This window comes from Mustela lutreola, chromosome 6 (genome assembly GCF_030435805.1).
Source record: "Mustela lutreola isolate mMusLut2 chromosome 6, mMusLut2.pri, whole genome shotgun sequence".
NCBI classification, from domain to species: Eukaryota; Metazoa; Chordata; class Mammalia; order Carnivora; family Mustelidae; genus Mustela; species Mustela lutreola.
The window spans coordinates 93,790,205-93,812,744 of NC_081295.1; the positions used below are offsets into that span (position 1 = coordinate 93,790,205).

Genomic DNA, 22,540 nt, shown 5'->3' on the forward strand with positions numbered 1-22,540 from the left:
TCAGTCTTACACAATGCCCAGGCTTTAAAGATAGTTTCAGTGTGTCGGGGGATGGGGAGAAGAGGGAGGTTTGAGATGTTGGGTGGCAAACAAAAGAGAATAATGTGCTTCAAAGATGCCTGGTTTTGTGCTCCAGACAAAGATAAACATAGGACACCTGGGTGGCAGAGTCTGTCAAGTGTTCAACTCTCAGTTTCTGCTTGGGTCATGATCTCAGGGTTCTGAGACAGAGCCCCGCGTAGGGCTCTGTGCTGAGCGTGGTCTGCTTCAGATTCTCTCTCTCCTTCTCCCACTGTCCCTCCCGCTCATGCTCTCTCTCTCTCTCTAAAAACTAGATAATTTCTTTTTTAAAGATGAACATAACTTACTCCAGTTCTGATGAAACCACGAGACACCAACTAATCTAATCCCCTTGTTTTATACACAGGAAAATTGAGACCCCCAAAGGGGGGGGGGTGCAAAAAAAACTTCCCTGGAACCACACAGCAAGTCAGTGGTCAAATTGGGATCAAAACACCTTGTCCCCTGATCATGAGGTCATCAGGTTTGCGACAGCAGCGAGCCCAACACTGGACGGCAGGTGCACTTGGGCTTTTGTGAAAAACATAGGATCATGCCAAGCTCTGGACAAGGGCAAGAGGAAAGGCCTGTAATCAGAAGATCAGCTCAGCCAGTCACTGCATCTTGGAAACCTAAATGTCCCAGCTGATGAAGGGGAATGAACACTACCACTGTCATAAGACTGATGAGGTGAGGGACAGGCCAGCACCACAGCAAACACGCCAGCTCTCAGTGCGTGTCTCTTTCCCCTTCTTGACCAGGAACCAGCTTAGATCCTTTAGGAGTGTAGTGAGTACGAACCTTTAATAAATAAAGTGTAATAAATATATGAATAAATAAATAATATATAGTAAGAGCAAACTCCTACTAAATGAAAAACAGAAACAAGTTGCAAACTAACCACATAGCAAGTGAGCCTAAACCATATGCATGTAGTGATAACAAACTAACCTCGTAGTATAGCAAGTAAGCCTAGACCATATGCGTGTAGTGATAACAAACTAGCCTCGTAGCAAATACCACATAGCAAGTAAGCCTAAACCATATGCGTGCAGTGATAAGATTAGCGTGGAGCAAAAAGTTGTAAACATTTTTTTTTACTTATACGAAATATCGTAAAGACCAAAAAATGTTTTTGACGTGTGTGTGTGTCTGATGTGCAAGCATGAGAAAAATAAGTGATGTAATGTGTTTTCGAAGGAGACTTAGCACAGTATATAAGGAGGCATCGGGTTGGACTGAGGTGAAGCGAGTTCCCTGTCGGGAGGACATCATCGCCGGTGTTACCGATGCCCCGACAGCTTCGTTGCCGACCACTCGCTGGCTCTCAGTCTCAACTTCTGCGGTGACCTCTCTGTCTAGATTGTGAGGCGACGTCTCCTTCTCCGTGACAATTTCAGCGGACCGTGACCGGACCACGATAGTGGTGCGGACCTTGTCCCAATAAAGATCAAGTGAGTTACATCATATCCACCTCTCTATCTCTTCTTTACACGTTGCGACCTCCTGGCGGGACGCAGGGGTTTTGCTCGCGCCAAGGAGCAAAATAAACTAGATTCTAGAGACTACGTTCTGAGAAAGAAGAGGGCCCATGACCTGAAAGTTGGTGGGTTTACCCTGTGGAGTAGCCCCGGCAGTGAGGGTAGCATGGGCTTCCCATGCCGCCATGTCCCTCATCCTCTCCACACCGACATGTGGGACCAGGTCATTCTTTCTCCTGGAACTGTCCTTGATAGTTAGCAGCAACGCTGGACTCTAGGCACCAGGAGCCAGTAGCAGCATCATCCCCCGGGGCTTGTGACAAACACGAATGTCTCCAGACTTTGCCAAGGGTCCCCTGGTGGGGAAGGGTAGGCAGCTGGAGCTGCCATTGGTGGAGAATCACTGTGCTACACAAAGAACAAGTGGATACGGGCAGAAGAGCCTTCCCTTATCTAGGAGATGGGACAAAACCACATGCTCAATGCAGAATGGAGTTGAAAACCATCTATTTTAGGAGAAATAAGTATGACTGTGAGCCTCCTTGCTAAGCAGGTAGGTTTCTCTAATAGCCTATGGAGGGTCTGTCCTATATATAGGTTGAGGTTTACTAAGACATGTGAATTCTTCATTAATGCATTCATCTGATGCGTATGCACCACACACTTCCTTTTCATCGTATTCCCCCCTATAATCCAGTTGGGGGTCTCCTGCTGTGATGCCCTGGATGGTTTCCTCAGCCAGAAGCACCTGCCCCCCCACAATGCCCACATACTTGGTCCTCCGTAGTGGTGTGTACTTTCCCCCTGTGCTGTCTCATCATACCACAGCAGCCTAGACCCCAGGCCATCCGCTGACCCATCCACCCATCCAAACATTTAGTAAGCACCCCGTGTGCCAAGCACCGGGTGCTAAGCGTATGGCTACCTCCTACGATAAGCATCCTATACCTTCTGAAGGGAAGCAGTACGGCAAGGATTCAAAAAAAAAAAAAAAAAAAAAAGTTTTAAAGCTAGGAGGAAATTTCAGTCTTGATAAATGTACTTAGAACACCGCAATCAAAAAAATCTGTAAATGAATTATTCTAACTATATCCATGGGTTTTACGCTCTTTTGGCTTCATGTAGTCTTTGTCTCGAATGACACAAGAGGGATGAGAACGGGATCGTGTTTGCGGCATTGCAGCTTCTAGGGTCTTCTCCCTGCTCAGGTGAAGTGCTGAGGAGGCATGGAGAGAGCCAGGGATTTTTAAAAATGCAGTTTGGGGCTTGAGATGTTTTGATAAATGTGGGTTGCTGTGGACACAGAGGCAGATGGTTGACTCCAGGGGCTGCATGATGCCCGAAGGCGTGGAAAGCCTCCCAGGAGAGGACACCTTCCCAAGAGAGGTCACATAGGAGTTGACACTTGTGGAAGGAGGATCCTTAGCAGACTGACCTGAGTTAGTGGGGAGAAGGAGGGCATTTCACCCAGAGGAGGTTGTAAGTGAAGGCGTGGGAGTCAGGAGGTATAGGAGATGTTAGGAGGTTGGAGGCAAGAGCAGGGGGGCCAGAACACAGAGAGACCCTTCCAGGCCGTACATCCGAGCATAGACGTCTGTCCCACAGGCAGTGACATTTCCCACCTCACCCAGGTAGGCCCTTCTCCAGGCTGGTGTTCAGTGAACATGGGCTGAGCTAGCAGAGGAATGACTTCGGCCCCGCAGAAGGCTGAGTGTGTCCTTAGCCCGACCATGTGTGGATGTGCATGTGTGTGCATCCGGGGTTTACAGAGGATGTCAAGTACAGGGGCTAGAGCCTCAGCACAGCCACTGAACACGGCTGGGCCCCCAGGCCACACTTTAGTCTTCCTGTGTCCCAGTGACCTCTGGGCAGCCCCTTCCTTCCTCCTTAGCTCACCTCACCCCATTAGGTGAAAGTGCTCGCTCCTTGAACGGAGGCACTCTCCTTCCTGCTGCCCTCCTGTTCTCTAAAACTGAAGATGGAAACAGCTCCTTCTCTAAGGAAAGCAGAAACACCAGGAGGGCGCTCCCTCGGAAGCCTTTCTCTCTGCCTTCAATTTAATTCCAGACCACAGCTCACCCTCTCCTCTCTGCGACCAGCTCTCTGTCTCAGGCTCCGGCCTCGCTCCTCCTCAGCACCCCAAACCAGTCTCACTCCACCCCTTCACGTGTCGCTTAATTTATGTGTCACTTTTCAACACTGAGACTGCTTGTCAGTCTTCTTTTCCTAAATAGGTTGAAGCGGCTCCTGGGAATGGTCCAATACCTTTCACCTTTTCAAATGTCTCACAGTCCTCTGTTGCTTCCACAACACATCTGCATGGGTTCGAATCCATTTCTCTGGGTTGATTTCTCAGGTAAAGCTGTTTGGCTGTTTCATGCTATTATATTATAAGCGATCACCAATCTTCCTATAGAAGTATTGCACATTTTACATCAATATGACCAAACATTTCCCATACTAATAAAATGAAAACAGTGCTTCTTGCTTTTCTGAACAAAGGACTACTATCAATGGCTACTAGTCCCTGGCTTTCTCAGACACTGGCTTCTTTAAACTTCTGATGGCCACTGAGATGTCTGAGAGGGGACTAATGGGGAAGCCTCTGAGTCCCAACACAGAGGCAGAATTCATAAGACGTCTGTTCTTCTTCTATGGTTCTCCTTCTACAGAAAAGGACCTTCTACTCAATCGCTGGATTTGAGCTAGCTGGAACAGTATTTATGTTTGCAAATGAGGGCCCGGATAAGTATAATATTGACTTTGGACACTTACAACCGGAGAATCCAAGGGGAGGACACTGAAATGTTTTGTACAGCAATGTTACTAATCACCATGTTTGAAGGTTCATTACTGACACCAGCAGCCAAAGCATTTTCATGCAAAAACACATACCTGGCTGGACAGATCAATAATTGGTAAACAAAATGTGGGGAACATGGACTTACATATTTTTGAACTCTGTGAAATTTACCAAAGCATACTTGGCCGCTGCAGCGGGGATAGAGATAGGTTCCCCGACCTTGGGAAGGCAATTTGGCCAGCCTGAAATGGTCCATACCCTTTCACCTTCTCGCTTTATTTCTAAGATCAGCACCCACAAAAAGTCATATTCACAGGGAAGAAAAATCCTAAAAATATAATGCACTATTGGTGTTTGCTCCAATTCTATTTATGGGAACCAACACACACACACATACCTTCCTACAGAACCTCAAACAATCAGGGAACATCATCAATGGGATTTTATTCAGTTATTAACATTTACAAAACAAATTCATTAGGACTTAAAAAACAGTTTGCTATGCAATTTTAACTGAAAATAGATTATAGAATTTTGCTGTGTAAAAATTCACCCTAAAAGACTATTAATTTAATAAGGGTGACAGAATTATGGTGTTTTCCCATAATGTTTCACATTTTCTGTTACACCCAAACATACTGCCTTACTTCTGGTAAATAATTTTGAAAGAATATTTAGTAGAGCTCGTATGACCATGGAGAGTGTTTATGTTTAATATTAAGTAAAACGTTATGTAGAGAATAAACGTTATCCGTGATCTCAGATACGTAAAAAATAAAGAAGGAGTGTGTGTATTGGGGGCAACTGTAAGAACAAGAATAGATACGTATCTTCAAAATATATAAAATAAATAAAGGAAATAACAAATATTTACAAAGCTCCTCCTCTTTGAAGAGTTTGTAGTTTTGTAGTAGTTTGTAGTATCCTGGCAGATAAACAAGACCTTTAAAGAGCGTTCAGAGAACACATTCTGTTACTGTCCCTTTAAAAGTTGATCCCTGGGTGCCTGGGTGGCTCAGTGGGTTAAGCCGCTGCCTTCGGCTCAGGTCATGATCTCAGAGTCCTGGGATCGAGTCCCGCATCAGGCTCTCTGCTCAGCAGGGAGCCTGCTTCCTCCTCTCTCTCTCTGCCTACTTGTAATCTCTCTCTGTCAAATAAATAAATAAATCTTAAAAAAATAAAAAATAATAAAAATAAAAGTTGATCCCTTCTGGGGGCACCTGGCTGGCTACAGTCAGTAGAGCTCCTGACTCTTGATCTCAGAGTCATCAGTTCAAGCCCCACATTGGGGGTAGAGATGACTTTATATAAAAGTTGATACTGTCTTTTCTTCTGTGTACTAATGTCTATCCCTCAAGCCTCAGTTTCCTACTAGCTCTTCGAATCTCAGCCGAGATCTCTATATAATACCATGACCTCCGCTAACCCTGTTCCCGTCACTAGTAAATTCTCATCAGGCATCATCCCCCACCCCCAACTTTTTTTTTTTTTTAAGAATTCATTTATTTGACAGACAGAGAGTGAGAAAAGGAGAGAGAGCACAAGCAAGGGGAGCGGCCGAGGGAGAGGGGGAAGCAGGCCCCCTGCTCAGCAGGGTAAACAATGTGGGGCTCGATCCTAGGACCCCAAGATCATGACCTGAGCTGAAGGCAGAGGCTTAACCCACTGAGCCACCCAGGCGCCCCATGGCATCATTTCCCTCTTTGAAACAAAAGACAAACCAAAATAGTAGGCAAAATGTCCACTCTTGAATCCAGAATTTCTGTCAAGAGCTGATGAGTAAATCCGTGTCAATCCCAATCCTGGCAGGAGATGAGGGTCTGTGCTTACTTCTCCTGTTCTTGGTAAAGAGAAAAGAAACGGCTCTTTCATATGCACCAGGACGCTGTTCCTCAAATTCTTGTGGATGAACTTTTGGAACGGGAGTATATGGCTGGTGGAACAATGACACCCCCCCCCCCCAAATTTCCACATCTTAATTCCCAGAACATTACACAGCAAAGAGGAATCAAGGTTACAGATGGAATTAAGGTAGGTAATCAGCTGACTGAATGCAGCTGATTACTGAAATCAGTCAGCTGATTTAGATTGAAAATGGATTATCCTGGACCATCCAGGTGGGCCCAATGTCATAGAGGGTCTTTAAAAGTGGAAGAGGGTGGCCTCCTGTGATGCAAGAGGGGCGCCATCTTGCATGGTCCTCGGGTGCAAGGCCAAACTAATGACCAAGAGCCTGGGGTAGAGCACAGTGGACATTCTAGTCCCCAGCAGTTTGCCCAGGTTCTCTGAGTGCCTCTGTGGAGCCCTGCGATGCACAGGCAAGGTGGCCGCTGCCCTGGGTGTGGAAGTGCCTGACAAGAGGAAGAGCCCAATCCCAGGGATGCTCCCGGCCTGTGGCTCCTTCATCCCATCAGCACGCACCTGTGCCTGGGTGAGGTGGTCAGAGACCATCAGGGAGGGGAAAAGGGAGTGGGGGTTAGATCCAATGGAAGAACTGGTTGGATTGGACCTTCTGGAGCTTTGCTAGCTGTTGTCACCGTCACCATTATTAAAACTACTCAGAGTACAAATTCACAGCATAACTGGTGGTAGGCACTTAGTTCTTCCATGGTATTTGGAGAGCTAACACCTCTTAACCCTGACACATATGGACAGGTCAGGTCCCTGGCCATACAGTGGAACATTTCTCAGGTCCACCACCCCCTGCCATCTCATGCTGCTGGCAGCTGGCAGGCTGAGACCAGGGGTGCTACGAGACATCCTACAGTGCAGTGCATAAGATAGAACCCACAACATAAACGTCTGGCCCAAAAGGTCATTAATGCTGAGGTTCAGGAACCCTGTCTAAAGGGAGACTGGGGAGACTATATCTTTTTTTAATAAGGAAGAAATATTTATTTCATTCTGAAACCAGCATTAGGGAGACGGATGCCTGGTCAGGACAAGGAAGAACTTCTTATTTTATTTTTTGTTTTTTAATTTTTAAAAAAGATTTTATTTATTTATTTGACACAGAGAGAGAGAGTGTGAGAGAAGGAATACAAGCAGGGGCAGAAGGAGAAGCAAGCTTCCTGCCGAGCAAGGAGCCCTGTACGGGAGCTCCATCCCAGGACCCGGGATCATGAGCTGAGCTGAAGGCAGATGCTTAATGACTGAGCCACCCAGGCGCCCCAAAGAAGAACTTTCTAATAATCAGGCTGTTGTGAGGTAGACCTCTGTGGGGAGAGTGCTCTGTCACAAGAAGGGTTTCAAGCACCACTAGAAGTTCTTGCCTCATCCTTGCTAAAATCGCAACTCAGAAAGAGAAGAGAGAGTACCTGCTCTATTCATAATGTGTTCTCCCTCCCATATTAGCTAAGAAAATCAAAACTTCACCTGGACATTATCTCAAATGTCCAACTTCCCCAGAGACTTCTGCAAAAGTGTGTGAAGCCTCTTACCTCAGGCACAGTTGATACAACTCTTGTGTAATCATTTCACAACCTAAGAAAAGACATAGGGTTCAAAAAGCAGAGTAAGAAGCAGTTACCTATTGTGACATTAACTGAATGAAAGAGACACTGATAAGCCGAAATCCTCAACAGCTGCAAATAAAATAAAATTAATCGATTCTACTCCCATTTTGGAAATGGAAACTCATCTGCAACCAGTTTCCCAACATTCGGTGTCCTCGATAGCTTTAAGGCCGTAAATGTTCAAAGTTCCCCAAGACCACAGGGCAGTTTGCTGACTGACATCCTGGTAGGCAAGCCGTACCTTTCACATCAGGGAAACCACCTCTCTCTGAACTCTCTGAATTGTAAGGGCTTTCACAACTGGAAGTTTCTTCAAAAGGACAACCACTGAACAATAACCAGACTGATGAGGGAACAAGACAACAGGGCCATATGAGGAGCTGCTCAAGGAACCAGGGGTCTTGGCTCTGGGAAGCCCCAGATGGCACATAAGAGCTCCAGTTCTACAGAAAAAGGGCACGAATGGGAACCCAGAGCACAGGACCCTGTAGCAGGAGCTTTTCGACATTATGCTCTTCTAGCAGAGGCGCAATTGAAAAGGTCTGGGGACTCCCAGCAAGGATCCTGAAAAAGGGATTCCTGCAATGGATGAGGGTAGAAGCGGGATGGATGGGCAGGACTAGTTAGCCTTAAACCTGAACTTTCAGATCCGAAGCCTGTGAGGGCCAGCCAGGTAACTCAAATAAGCTAAACAGGACATGAGTAACAGACAAAACAGTGGTGGGAACTGTGGCAAAGGAGACCATCCAGAGAGGAACACCGCCATGCTGTTCTAGCAGGTGTTACCATGTTCCCTCTCTCTGCCTGCCTCTCTGCCTAGTTGTGATCTGTCTGTCAAATAAATAAATAAAATCTCTAAAAAAAAATAAAATCTCCTGATTTTTAAAGGGTAGCAGCTAATTCAATATTTCAAAACATAAATCAAAGAGCATCATTAGGCGCCTCTAGGAGAAACCATAGCCTCTCCCTAAACGATGCCCCGACCACTCCCAATCCTAAGGGTCTATACAGATCCCATAATCCCTGTCATATTTTGTCTGCCATTTGAATCACCAGACGGGCCACTTCAAGCCAAAATCTGATGCTCTGGCCAGTAAATCATTAATGGGGTCTGGCAAGGGAAGGTAACCAGGAGCCCAACGAGTCACCAAGATCCCAGTCCTCCACTGCACACCACGTAAATGAGGAAGGACCTCTATTTTCTTCCACACAGACACATCTCCTCCCCATCAGTGCACGTCAAAATGAGGCAGGAAAGAGAAACAGGGTTGCCTCATTGCGGCAGTTAGTCGTCCTGTCCCTGAGAAGGTCAACCGTACCCTCCAGGGTAAACAACTTCAACACACTTCCCCTGGCCCTCTAAAATTTCATCAGTGATCAACCAGGGAAAGTTCAAGAGTCCCCTGTGAGAGAGAATGCTTCACTAAGGGAAACAGCCCTATTCAACTTTGGTTCACAGCCCTCTCCAGAAATTCTGCTGCCACGTATAGGTTTTCAATTATCAACAGATCTTTGCACTCAGATATCTGCACATGGCTGTATCCAGGACAAAGGCAAATGTGCTAACTTTCTTCTAAATTTTTATTACAGTTTATTACAGTTCCCAGACTCATAGTCTTATCTAGGATTCTACCTAATCACACTCTGCTCCCCAGAGTAAGCCAGCTAAGACTGTAGCATTATTTCCCTACATTCTAGGGTGGTGTGTTTTGTGGGTAACTCTTATTTAGGATTTTCCAACCTTCTGAGCCGATCAAAATATGTTTTTTGTACAAGAAACATAATTTGTTGGAAAGAATAAACTGAGTCCAAATAATTACGTTTATTATAAAATTATTATAAAATTTCTGAAAATGAAGCACAGGAAATTCAAAGTCACACACCATTAGCAATTAATAGTAATAATGTCTTACGTTACCTTTAAGAGCATAATGACTAGCTTATTTCTTTTTACGAGAGGAGTGGACCAGATGTAGCAATGTCATCGTAGCTAGGTAGATGGGACATGTGCGAGAGACGAATAAAGGCACTTCCTACTCTACCTCCCGAAGCAGCTTCCACCCACCCACTTCTACCACGGTCTGCTGGGTCACCATGATCAACCCAGGGCAGGTCTCCTTATAGCTCTTCTCCTCCTGTGACCCACTCTTCACGCTGCACTCACAGTGACCTCTGAAGCAATCTATCACGTCACGCCTCTGCCTTTAACTTCCCACTGCACTTCAAGTCCAGACGGCGAACCTCGGCCTACGGGGCTCTGCATGACCTGGCCCCTGGCCTTCAACCTCACTCCACCAGCCGCACTGCCCTCCGACTATGCCTGGAACACACTGAGCTTGGTGTCAGGACTGTGTGATTATGGGTCTCTGCACCAGAATAATCGGTTAGTATTCTGGGGGCTCATCTCAAGGTCATCCCTCAGAAAGATGACACATTAGGGGGCGCCTGGGTGGCTCAGTGGGATAAGCACCTGCCTTCGGCTCAGGTCGTGATCCCTGGAATTGAGCCCCATGCTGGGCTCCCTGATTGGCGCAAAGCCAGCTTCTCCTTCTCCCTCTGCCCTCCTCCCTGCTCTTGCTCTCTCTTTCTGTCTCTCAAATAAATAAATAAAATCTGAAAAAAGAGAGAGAGAAAAGAAAGATAGAGCTCTCTTTAAAACCCAGTCTAAGGGAGCACCTGGGTGGCTCAGCTGGTTAAAGCATCTGGCACTTGAGTTTCGACTCAGGTCATGAACTTGGATTGTGGGACTGAGCCTGTGTCAGACTCCATGGCTCGGTGTGGAGTCTGCTTGTCCCTCTCCCTCTGTTCCTTCCCCTGCTTGCTCTCATGTGCTCTCTCTCTCAAAAAAATAAATAAAATCTAGAAAAAAATAAAACCCAATCTAAGAAGCTGGGGCCTTCCAACTTGTCCATCTCTCTCTCTCTCTCTCTCTCTCTCACACACACACACACACACACACACACACACATCACAGTACTCTACCATGGCTGTTTCCTTTTCTCCAAAACATCTAGTAATATCTAAATTTGCCTTGCTCGTCCCTCGATTCTAGAACAGGGAATCCATAAGGACAGAGACCATATCGGTCTTATTCACTGTACTGTATACAGTGCCATGCACATAGTAGGTGCTCAGTAAGTATCTCTTGAAGTCAATGAAGGAATGAACAAAACTATCCCATGTAATCCAATCAATATTGATTCTTAATAGCAGGCTTTTTCTTTCTCAACTGCTAAGTTAGTTTTTTTTTCTTTTTTAAACTACGAGCCTATATATATTAGACTGTTTCTATTAGTGTGTTCTGAGTCATACCTGCAAAATAGAGCAAGTGACAGTGAAGGTACATAACAGGTGCCTGGCTTCATAGAAAGAGGCAGTAAAATCTGCTGCCCATTCCTTCAAAATAGTGATTCCTTAGAATTCTGGGACAATGCGATTTTACAACTTGATGTTCCCCTTTAGGGGCTCTTCACTCAATACTTTCTCTTCAATGCTTCACTTTCATGGAAATTTCTCAGTGTCTCAAGAGGACACTCTAGCCAATTATCTGATGAGGCTTCAGAGGAACCAAGGTATACATAACCTGATGATCACCTTCCTTTCCAGGAAATACCCATTTTCTGGGGTGTCACTGAACGGAACACAGATTCCTAAACTCCAGCTGACATTCCTGAGGGACCCCACTCCTGCAGTTTCCTTACTGCTCTGTGATGAGAGTCTCAAACAGGATGATAATGTGTATTAGCCTGGAAACCTCACTGGGTGGAGAATGCATAACCCTCACTACTGACCATTCAAAGGGCACAGACATCCATTGCAGAGGAAATGAGGAAACAACTGCCAGGGAGGGGTCTGTTTTCAGGAAAGCTTTTGGGTGCTGGGCATGCCCTCATCACACCTCAGAAGGGATTTCCCAACCGTAAAATGAGTGACTGAACCAGATTAATATCCCTCACATCTCCCTGGTGTCAGCCTTGAGCACAGAGGGCCCAGTTCCGCCAAGAGCATCACCATGCCTCCACAGCAGCAACTCCTGTGCGAATGTCTGGGGAAGGGAAGGAACACTCAGGGTCCATGTGCAATGTGTGCAAGCTGGAAAATGCCAAGGGGGTGGGATCTCTCACCAGCTTCTAGGAGACCACCAGAATTCCCTCTGTGAGGAGATCCGCTGGGGTGCCAGCAGTTCACCCGGGCCTTGTGGTGGCCCATACTTAATGCCCGGATCCCTGAGTGGCATGGGAGCCCACGATTTTGTCCTGAGCCTTGTGCGACTGTCAACTCTTTATGGAATACACTTCCCAGGTCCTACTTAACATACCTGAGCTCCCAGCTCAGGGTTCTCACTTGGGTCAAAGGTAATTTGCACAAGACTTATTTGTTCACACCTGAGCTTGGGTGTCCTTCAAAAACAAACAAACAAACAAACAAACAACAACAACAACAAAACAACAACAAAACCCTGCAAGCTCCCTTTTCTGATTCCCACCCACGTCTGCGTGGTCCTTCCTCATCACCTCTGCAGTAACCCCAAGAACCACAGGCCTGAATGCAAGCCTACCCTTTTAGTTTGAGGAGCTAGAAACTTCTACCACAAACTCCCGAGTGTGATGGGGGAAGACAAGGTTCTCTGCTGCCTGATCTGTCTGTCTTTCTGTAAGCAAGCTTCCCCTTTACTCCGGATAAGCCGCGGATGGGGAGCTCTAGGATGTGCCGCGCAGGCGAGCACAACAGAGGGAGTGCACTGTTTTTCTAATTCTATTCCTAAAACAGCGGCTCAGAACTGGGCTCCGGAAAATGCAAGGCTCCGCAGAGAGGTGTTCCTTGTTTTGTCCCAGCGGAGATCTAGAGATAAGAAATCTCCGTGTGTTCCCTGTTCCCCTGACCTGATTCCCTCTCCGTACCGAATTCTTACGTTGTCTCCCCAGGCCTTCCCAAGGTTGCCGCCTCGGGAAAATATGTTAAAAGAACTGGGTTCGAATTCCGTCACCCTCCCCGCAAAGATCCCAGCGCTGTCGCGAAGGGGCAGGGGAAGCGAGTCGGACCCCTGCCCCTGGCAGGAGGTGGTACGGTTCCCGTCCTCTCCAGCTCCCCACGCCCGTGGCCGTGGCCGCTCCGGGATCGCCGTCCTCCCGCGCCGCGCAGCCCCAGCCGGAGCCCAGCGCGCCCCGCACCTCCGCGGCCTCCCGCCTCGCCCCGCGCTGCCTCCTCACCCGGGTGAGCTGCTTGCCGGAACCAGGGCCCCCCCACCGGAGCGTGCAGACCCCGACTGCAGATCGCCGCCAGCGCTGCGGGCCTCTGCCAGCCGCAGTCCCCGCGGGCGCGCGGCGGGTGGGTGGGCAGCGCGTCTGCTGGGCGCTCCAAGTCCGCCCCGGCGCGGCGGGAGGAGGGACGGGGAGGAGCGTGTGGCCGCCGGCCTCTGCAGGCAGAGGCACTCGGGCGCCGGCTCGCTCAGGCGCAGCCAGCACCCTCCCCCGCGGTGGTCTTGCAACCCGCATCCACCTAGGGGTGGACCTCAACGTGCTTGAGGCGGTTGCGGTGCCTCCCGATTTCTCTTCTCAGACTCCTTTCGGATCAGATCTGCTCCCTGCTTTCCTCGGCATCAAGCCACCCTGGTCTGTCCTACCAACTTTCCAGTGACTCCGCTTCCCCGTGTAATCTGAAATACCGTGTCCAGTCCCCAGTTCCGTGCCCGGTGCGTTACATCCCGACTCAGAAATGCGTGCGCTGGGCCCGGGGCTGGAAGGCTGGAGGGCTGTGTCCGTTTCATTTCTGCGTGGAGGGGCTGGGGAGGACGATCAGAAGGACATTATGATGGGAAAGGCGGAATGAAGGGGCAATCTCGTAACTCAGTTTAATCCAGTTCCTTGGGGTTTAACTGAAACTCCCTCCTTCGTTTTCCAACGCTTTCTCCTCGATCCACTTTCTCATTAAAATGTATTCATTTAAAGCTTCATATAGAGACTTCAGGAAAATAGTTGGAAATTCATGGACAGCCTTAGGACAGTTCGGTATTTTATTAAATAGTGATTTTTGGGTTTTGGTGAGGTGACGTACCTGCAGATGAAATTTATTTTACTTTTATTCCGAGGACTCTGTGGTAACAGTGCACGGATTAGAGCTCATTTCTTGCACTTAGTGGCATAACTTGCACCATTTTTTTTGTTTTTGTTTTTTGTTTTTTTTTTTGTTTTGTTTTTTTAATCCTTTCTGCTTCTCAGTTTCCTCATGAGTAAAATGGAGGTAATCAAAATACAACAGTCAGAGGCTGAAATGCTAGGACAGAGCGGGCACCTGGGGAAACATTCATTCAGGCTGTTATCTTACTATCAGTGTCTTTAAAGAAGCAGTGACTTATTTTAAATAACCTAACCATAGAGGAAAATTTAAATAAAACTGCATCAGCAGTACAGTTCCCTGTACTTCCTGTGATATTAATGTGTTATGAATATAAATGTAAAAGGGTACATTTGCCCTACTTAAGAGATCTCTAAGGACCTCCTCTTTTTGACCTTAGACCAATGAAGAAGCTGGAGTCTCAGCATTACACCTATAAAGGTGGTGGGCTTTGGAAGCAGGTCTAGAAGGCAGGTAGGATATATTTTGCTGGTTTCTTTCAATGCCAGCTCTATGCTTTCCCCATCAAAATCAGACCAGATTCTCAATGGAAAGACAATGCTGGCAGTTAGCAGGTTAGTGCCTGGAGAAAATACCCAGGTAGGGTTGCCAGATTTAGAAAAAAAAAACAAAAACAAAAAACCAAAAAAACAGGATACCCAGTTAAAATTGAATTTCAGATAAACAACAAAAAGCTAAAATATATGTATACATATATCACATATAAATTTTTATATAAATATAAATATATAAATAAATGTAAGTATATTACATTCAACTTTGGGGACATACTTATACTAAAAATCTTTCGTTGCTTATCTGAAGTTCAAATTTAGTTGGGCATCCTTTTTTTTTTTTTTAACCTGGCAAACCCAGTCTGGTGAAATTAATAAAGAATGGGGCCTCACATTCCAAAAGAATGGCAAATTTTCAAGGACATACTGATTAAAAAGTGGATCTGATGTGGATTTCATTTTAATATTATGTAGTAAAAGGGAGAGAATTGCATACTTGTTTTTATAAGTTGATTCTTTGTTGAGCTATTTCTTATTTTTTACTCCTGTTTCCATCAACATAGCAGTGCTTATGCACCTCTTCAATATAAGCAAAAGTGATGACTCTCCCCTCAATCAAGATACTGGATTAAATGGTAATAATGTGCTTAGTAGTATTTTCAAATAGTGTTTATTAAGGGCCAACCTTATGTCACTTACTATTTCTGACTGTGACCTGCAGACTAAGAAAATCACAATACAGAGTGCTATCCCATCAGGTAGGCAGAGCACTGTGAAAATTCAGAGGAGTGAGTTGTTAATTATCCTTGGAAAGTGTTGAAGTTGGGGATCCAAGAAAAATGAGGCTCCAACACAGATGAACAGAACAAGGGAATTCCAGGATGATAACTAGGCCTAGCCTGTAAGCCAACCAATCCTGATAAAAATAATAAACTGGAGGAGAAAGTGGGATTCAAGAAAACTGAAAGTATGATTGGGAACTTGGAAACCCCTGAGGTGATGAATGCAAACAAAAAAATTAGAACATTAAGTTAATTAAATTTAAAATTTAGTAAGTTAAAAGTAGGAACTCCAAGGGAGGAAATGCCCAGAAAAGGCATACTACTAGTGTGACACAGCTTTTAATAGATTGACTGAACTACTGAGAGGTAGCTAAACACAGAGACTACATTTATTTATTTATTTTTAAGATTTTATTTATTTATTTATTTGACAGAGATCACAAGGCAGAGAGGCAGGCAGAGAGAGAAGGAAGCAGATTCCCCACAGAGCAGAGAGCCTGATGCGGGGCTTGATCCCAGGACCCTGAGATCACGACCCGAGCCGAAGGCGGAGGTCTAACACACTGAGCCACTCAGGTGCCCCCAGAGACTACATTTAAGCTAGAAATCCAAAAATACACCTCTCTGAATGACCCAGAGAAGAGAGTATAATCAGAGTGCTCCACTAGACCATAAGGAACAATATTCACATAATCTCATAGTGGGAACATTGCTCATGGTTTTCAACTTTTAGAATCACCTTATCAACAAGCCAAAGTAGAATTAGCCATGATTATACAAAAGAATGAAAATATGATTAATTTTTTTCAATGTGAAAATAAAGGTAGGCAGGTGGCAGGAAGTAGAAGTGGGGAGCAGGGTGGACAGTAGGTTGGGTTACTAAAGGTCTGATTTTAGAAAACTGAGAGTCAAGAGATACTAAGCTGGTAGGACGAAGAAAATGCATAGTGACGCATAGTTCTGCGGAGGGGAGAGCAGCAGAGGGCCCGAGTATAGATACAATTCTATCAGGAGCCTCAGGCAAGAGAAGAGAGAAGGCCAGTGGGTTTGTGAAATACATGCTCACTTTCCTACTAGCAATTAGAGAGCCAGTTCCTAAGATGATACACCAAGAAATAATAGTCTAGCATATTCTTTTGGAAACACATGGAGGTCACCAGAATTCCAACAAGAAAAATTGTTAAGAGTGATGATCTTGGGGGAACCTGCCTGGGGTTGGTGTGGGCCGAGGTGGGAGGGCCTGGCTTTTCTGTTTTAGTATTTCAGAACAATTTAACTATGTGAAGTATGTGCATGATTAGAGTGATTAAGATTTACAACTTCTGAAGAATAAGAATTTGTGAAAAGGAAAGCTTCCCTGAGAGAGTGGCGTGTGTGAATGAGTAGGAGGTCACCTCGAAGAAAGAGGGCAAGAGCATGTGGAGTGCTGGCACGGAATGTGGAACTACATGAGCAAAGGCACAGGGGCCTAAACGTGAATGATAGTCCTTGGGAACTTGACATTCAGCCGTCCGCAAGCCTTGGGTGTATAGATAGGATGGCACAGAAGAGAAAGATGACAAAGTAAGCTGGCACAACTAACAGAGTCTTCTGAGTGATGCAATGGAGTTTAGATTATGAGCTCCTTAAGCATGGGGTCTGTGTCATTTTTATTCCCCTGCATCCAATATGGAGTGTAGCACACAGTCGTTGCCACCCCCACCCGCCAAAATGTTTTCTAAATGAATGCAAAATATCTTGGGGGCAATGGGAAACCATTGCTTACATCTGTAAGCAGTAGCATTACTGGTTTCTAGAAGACAATTTTGAACTGAAAAAAGATGCATTGAGATTGGAGAAACTGAAAACAGGGGCTGAATTAGGAGGCTCTGGGGTAAAAGGTCACAATGGTATAACTAGGACAGTGACAGTGGGAAGTGAGATGGGAAGACCCACTTATGAGATATCAGCAAGGGGTGAAGGAGACAGCAGAGGGATTAGTCCACAATGGCCCTGAAATCTCCAGCTGGGGAAACCAGGTAGGTGATGGAACTATTGAGAAAAGAAAGTTGGGGAAAGGGACAGGTTGGAAAAGTGAGACAATAAACACAATTCTGAATACATTGAGTTTGAAAGACCTGAGGCTGATGTTTTTAAATTGGGACCACGAACCATTAATGGCCTATTAAATGTACTTGATGAGTTGAGACAAATTTTGTTTTAGAGTTAACTAGGTTCCAGGGGCTTGAACTCACAACCCTGAGATGAAGACCTGAGCTGAGATTACGAGTAGGATCCTTAACTGACTGAGCCACCCAGGTGCCCTGACACATATATTTTTAATGAAATGGAACATGATAGATTTCAAAGTATTTCCCGCATGGTAAAGTTAAGTGTTGTCTCCTAGAAGCTCTGTTTTCACTGTACACATACAGAGGTAACTGACACAGAATGTATTTTCTACCGTGTGTCAAAAAAATGTTTGAAGCCTTTGCCCTTGGACACGAGGCCAAACAAGTGGTGGGTGGAGTTGACTTACTCTGCTCAGAAGCTGTCTGTGCACATTTCTTTCCAGCTCTCTATTCAGTGACTTCACACTGGTAGCTTGAAATCAGCCAGAGGGAGGTTTCCTGCCACAGAAATCAGCAAATGCTACAAAATGAGCTTTTCTTTCCCTACAGTGAGCTAGCACATCTGGGTAGAACCATCTTCTGGGCCGTTGGTTACACAGGTCTGAAGCTCAGTCTTGGGCTCTGGGCAGAAGTAATTTATTTGGAAGTGAAAATGTTGGGAACGCATGGGATTAGTCGTTGAGGGTTTGCAGAGGAAGCAGAGGTAGAAGACAGAATTCTGAAGAACATCAACAGTCATGGACAGGAGGAGGAAGAGGAACTACAGAATGAAACTGAGAGAGGTTAGTCAACGTGAGGATAGGGAATGGGAGAGAGAAGCTCTGCAGAAGTCAATAGAGAAAAGAAGTTTTACAAGATACGTATCACCAACACTGTTGATTAGATAGAAGGAATGAAGACTGAAGGAAGGGTCAGGAGGCTCAGTAATAAGGAAGGCGTGGCAACTGCTAAAACTATTTGCATCGTAATAGAGGGGTATAGGCAGAGGATTAGTAAAGAGAAGAAGTGGAGATACAAGGGCAGAGAGTGTAGACCACCTTTAAGATATCTGATGGAAGGGCGCCTGGGTGGTTCAGTGGGTTAAGCCGCTGCCTTCGGCTCAGGGTCGTGGGATCGAGTACCGCATCGGGCTCTCTGCTCGGCAGGGAGCCTGCTTCCTTCTCTCTCTCTCTGCCTGCCTCTCCATCTGCTTGTGATTTCTCTCTGTCAAATAAATAAATAAAATCTTAAAAAAAAAAAAAAGATATCTGATGGAGAATCAAAGGAGAGAGATAAGGGCCATAGCTTGGGTGAGAGGGCTTGAGCAGAATGACAATCTGGGGACTTCTCATGGGCCCTGCCTGAGGGTGTTTGAAACTTTCTGAGCTTCCTGCAGCCGGAATTCCCTCCTTAATCACAGAATCAGTCGGTCTGGTCCTGTGCGTCCCCGGTGATGTTTGCTGTTCCAGGAAGGAGGCCACAGATGCTTATCTGTCTTAGAAAACTGGAGAGCAGACTGGCCAAAGGCAAAGAAAATAAGGAAACTGATGGCCATTTGAAAGATTTTTTTCGTAGTTAAGATGTCATAATACTTTCTTGTTAGAAATCTAAACAAAACAAAGTAACAACACAGAAAGTGCGGGGGGGGTCCCCCAACCCTAACCTGATTAAGTAATTACTGAACATTTGGTCCATATCTTCCAGATATGGTGCAGTAATTAAAAGGGCTGAGTCAGACAGGCCTGGGCTTGAACCCAGCTCTAACTTTCCTAGTTCTAAAAGCCTTTGGCAAGTTAGATAGCCTTTTAACCCCTCGGCTTCCTAATCTGTACATAGAAATAATAATAGCGCTTGTATCAGAAGGCTGCAGTAAGAACTAAAAGGGATAATTCACGTAAGTTGCTTAGAACAATATTTGGCAAACAGAGCGAGCCACTGAAATGTATCTTTTTTATGTATATACAGAGACATGCACATTTATACATCTACACGCATATGGGAAAGAGAATTCATGTATATCAGTACACACATACATACGTGACATGAATAACTAGGAGGAACTGAAAAACATTGGTGACTTGAGTGGGTTGGAAGAAACTACCCTGAGGCAGAGTGACAGAAGTAGAAAGGTACAATGTCATGGTCAGAGGAAGGAATTTGAAGCACAAGACTATAGAGGTAAAGCACTCACTTCTAGGAGACAACAGGTCCCAAATGGTCATAGCTCTGAAGTTCTAAAGGATCTTTTACTCAATATTTTAGCCAATTCCAGGACTCATTATCCAAGGCAGGCTAAGCCTTCTTTCTTCTTTGGTAGTGTCTACATACCCTTTGTAGACTCGGTTTACTTAAAGACCCTGAAGCTGATGATGTCACCACTGACTTGTTTGTATGTGTTCAGTAATTGGGCTAGATGATCTGGCTTGTCAAACTGGTCTCCAGGAAATTTTTTCTTGCCCAAGTCATTGATAACCTTACTAACCCTCAATCAAGACGTAGGAAGCATTGTGCTACATCCAGGACTCCCAGGTTACTGTTAATGACACTGTGCTTCAAGGTGACGTGGCATGTTTTTGTTTTTTAAGATTTTATTTATATATATATAGAGAGATCACAAGTAGGCAGAGAGGCAGGCAGAGAAAGAGGGGGAAGCAGGCTCCCTGCTGAGCAGAGTGCCCGATGTGGGGCTCAATCCCAGGACCCTGAGATCATGACCTGAGCGTAAAGCAGAGGCTTAACCCACTGAGCCACCCAGGCGCCCCGTGACCTGGCTTTATTATCCGGTGGCCAAGTTATGTGAGCCTACAAGCACGGTGTCAGCAACATCCTCCTTCCCATTCCTGCCATCACTATACTAATCAAGGTCCTCAAAAGCTCTACCCTTGACAATTACAAAGTGTTTCTTTTGTTTACATAAGTCACACATGCTCATTATATGAAAAAAAATTTTTTTTAAAGATTTTATTTATTTATTTGAAAGAGAGTGAGAGAGAGAAGCAGAACCTCCACTGAGCAGGGAGCCCGATGTTGGGCTGGATTCCAGGACCCTGGGATCATGACCTGAGCCAAAAGCAGACACTTAACCAACTGAGCCACCAAGGCAGCCCTGGAAAAATGGTTTTTAATACCAATTTGGTTTATGTCCCATTAACCATTTCTCCACACAAGCAAGAACATACATATATCAAATTATTGGTCATTTTGTAAGATCCTATTTTAATTTAGCAGCATATTCCTAATATCCTACTATCCTAATATTAGGATAATATCCTAATATCCTAATATTCCTAATATCCTAATATTTTACCAAACCAATAGATACATATCAGTAGTATCAGTAGTATCAATTTAAGAGACTACATAATATTTTCCCTTACTGAAATTTGAGTTATTTACTAGAGATTTGGGTTATTCATCATTTTTAGTTTTTGAAATAGCACTTCAGTGATGATCCTTACATTTTAACCCTTGTGACTATTTTTAATTATTTCTTTGTGTTAGATCCCTGGAAATGGATTTCCTGAATCACAGTGTATGCATTTTTATTGCCTTCTAAGTCTTTCTGTACACACACTACAAGTCCTCGTGGCAAACTGTCTAAAAATGTGGACTTAAAATTATTTGACTTCCCCACTCAGACACTGCCAATGTTTCCTGTTGCACATGGGGAGAAGTGAAGTCCAGATATCCTGACAGGGCAAGCATGGCTCTCCAGCATCTGGCCTCCTTTTCACCTAGGTCTTCTGTGTTCAACCCACTTTACGTGCAGCCATTCTGGACTCCATGTTGGGGCCTCCCATTTGCTGGTAGAATTTCTACTTTATTGGCCCAGATCCTGGCAGGAAGCACGTGGCATCCTCGACCTGGATGACTTGATGAGTGTTGGATTCAGGGACTATTTAGTGAGGGGAGAGTAGGATTTCAGGAACCCTGAAAGGCACAGTGCAGTGCCTTGAAATGTCTGGACAAGAGATGCTAGGTTGAAGGACTGACGGGTACCAAAGATCCCCTCTTTGACTAGGAGGCTCCGTGTAAGCTCCTACAGGATTGACATAGACAGAAGGGAACACATGATTTGGCAGTCACAGATGGAACCTGACACTCACCTTCACAGTTTCAGATACAGGAACCCTGAAACCTCCCTGACATCTGGCTCCAACAGTAACACTGTCAGGAGCTGAGTCTGACCAGTTCTCACATTCAGCCCTCCACCAGCAGGAGACAAATCTGGCCTGAGTATGCTTAAGTCCTCGGCAAAATATATTCCAAACTTGATATTAAGACTGACGAGGAATGGGCGCCTGGGTGGCTCAATCAGTTAAGCATCTGCCTTTAGCTCAGGTTGTGTGTTCTCAGGGTCCTGGGATCAAGCCTCACATTAGGCTTCTTACTCAGTGGGGAGCTGGCTTCTCCCTCTCCTTCTGCCTTGGTGCTCTCTCTTTCTCTCTCAAATAAATAAATAAAATATTGATGAGTAATATCCCTAAAACATGAGGGTGATACCTAATGCACAAAGGCATTCAATAAATATCTCATTCCTTCTTAGCCTTCCCGGGTGCCAGATCACCATTCTGTCTACCTCATTGCATCACCTCCTTCACAACTATTGGTTTGAAGACAAAGTCTCTATGGGTCTGTTATTATTATCTTCTTTCGAATTGGAGGAAGGTAGAAGAAAATAAAATTGCAGTGTCCTGAGCAGGGGGCAACAGTAAGCAGTAAATATGAAAGGGAATGGCAAAGCAGCCCAGCCCACCCTTGAACTTGTGGTCACCGTGCATCTACCCTGGTTAGGGTGAGAGAGACAGTAAGCCATGTACTGAAACAGTAGCAGTGTGACTTGAATTAAATAACAGGATGTCAACGGGTCCCAACATTCTCATCTCTAAAATGAATTTTTGAATCATGATTTCTAGAATCTGTCCCAGATCTAAAAATGTTTTTTAAAAAAAGATTTTATTTATTTATTTATTTATTTGACAGAGATCACAAGTAGACAGAGAGGCAGGCAGAGAGAGAGGAAGGGAAACAGGCTCCCTGCTGAGCAGAGAGCCCAATACAATGTGGGGCTTGATCCCAGGACCCTGAGATCATGACCAGAGCCAAAGGCAGAGGCTTTAACCCACTGAACCACCCAGACACCCCTAAAAATGGTTTCTATGGACAAGATACTCCATGGA

General features: G+C 45.3%; 1 protein-coding gene across 6 annotated transcripts in view; it reads right to left on the reverse strand.

The window, feature by feature from the left end:
• Nucleotides 1–13,287, reverse strand: part of PLA2G7 (phospholipase A2 group VII) — a 39,149-nt gene extending 25,862 nt beyond the window's left edge. Inside the window, exons 1-2 of one of the 6 annotated variants that reach the window (XM_059178172.1) lie at nt 13,070–13,286; nt 6,066–6,179 (exon numbers count right to left, since the gene is read on the reverse strand). The gene's annotated coding sequence lies outside the window, so the exon portion shown is untranslated. Of the gene's footprint in view, nt 1–6,065; nt 6,180–7,784; nt 7,828–13,069 lie in introns of all 6 variants that reach the window. The other 5 variants (XM_059178170.1, XM_059178173.1, XM_059178171.1 and 2 more) reach the window with 5 other exon arrangements.
• Between the last annotated feature and the right edge of the window lie 9,253 nt (nt 13,288–22,540).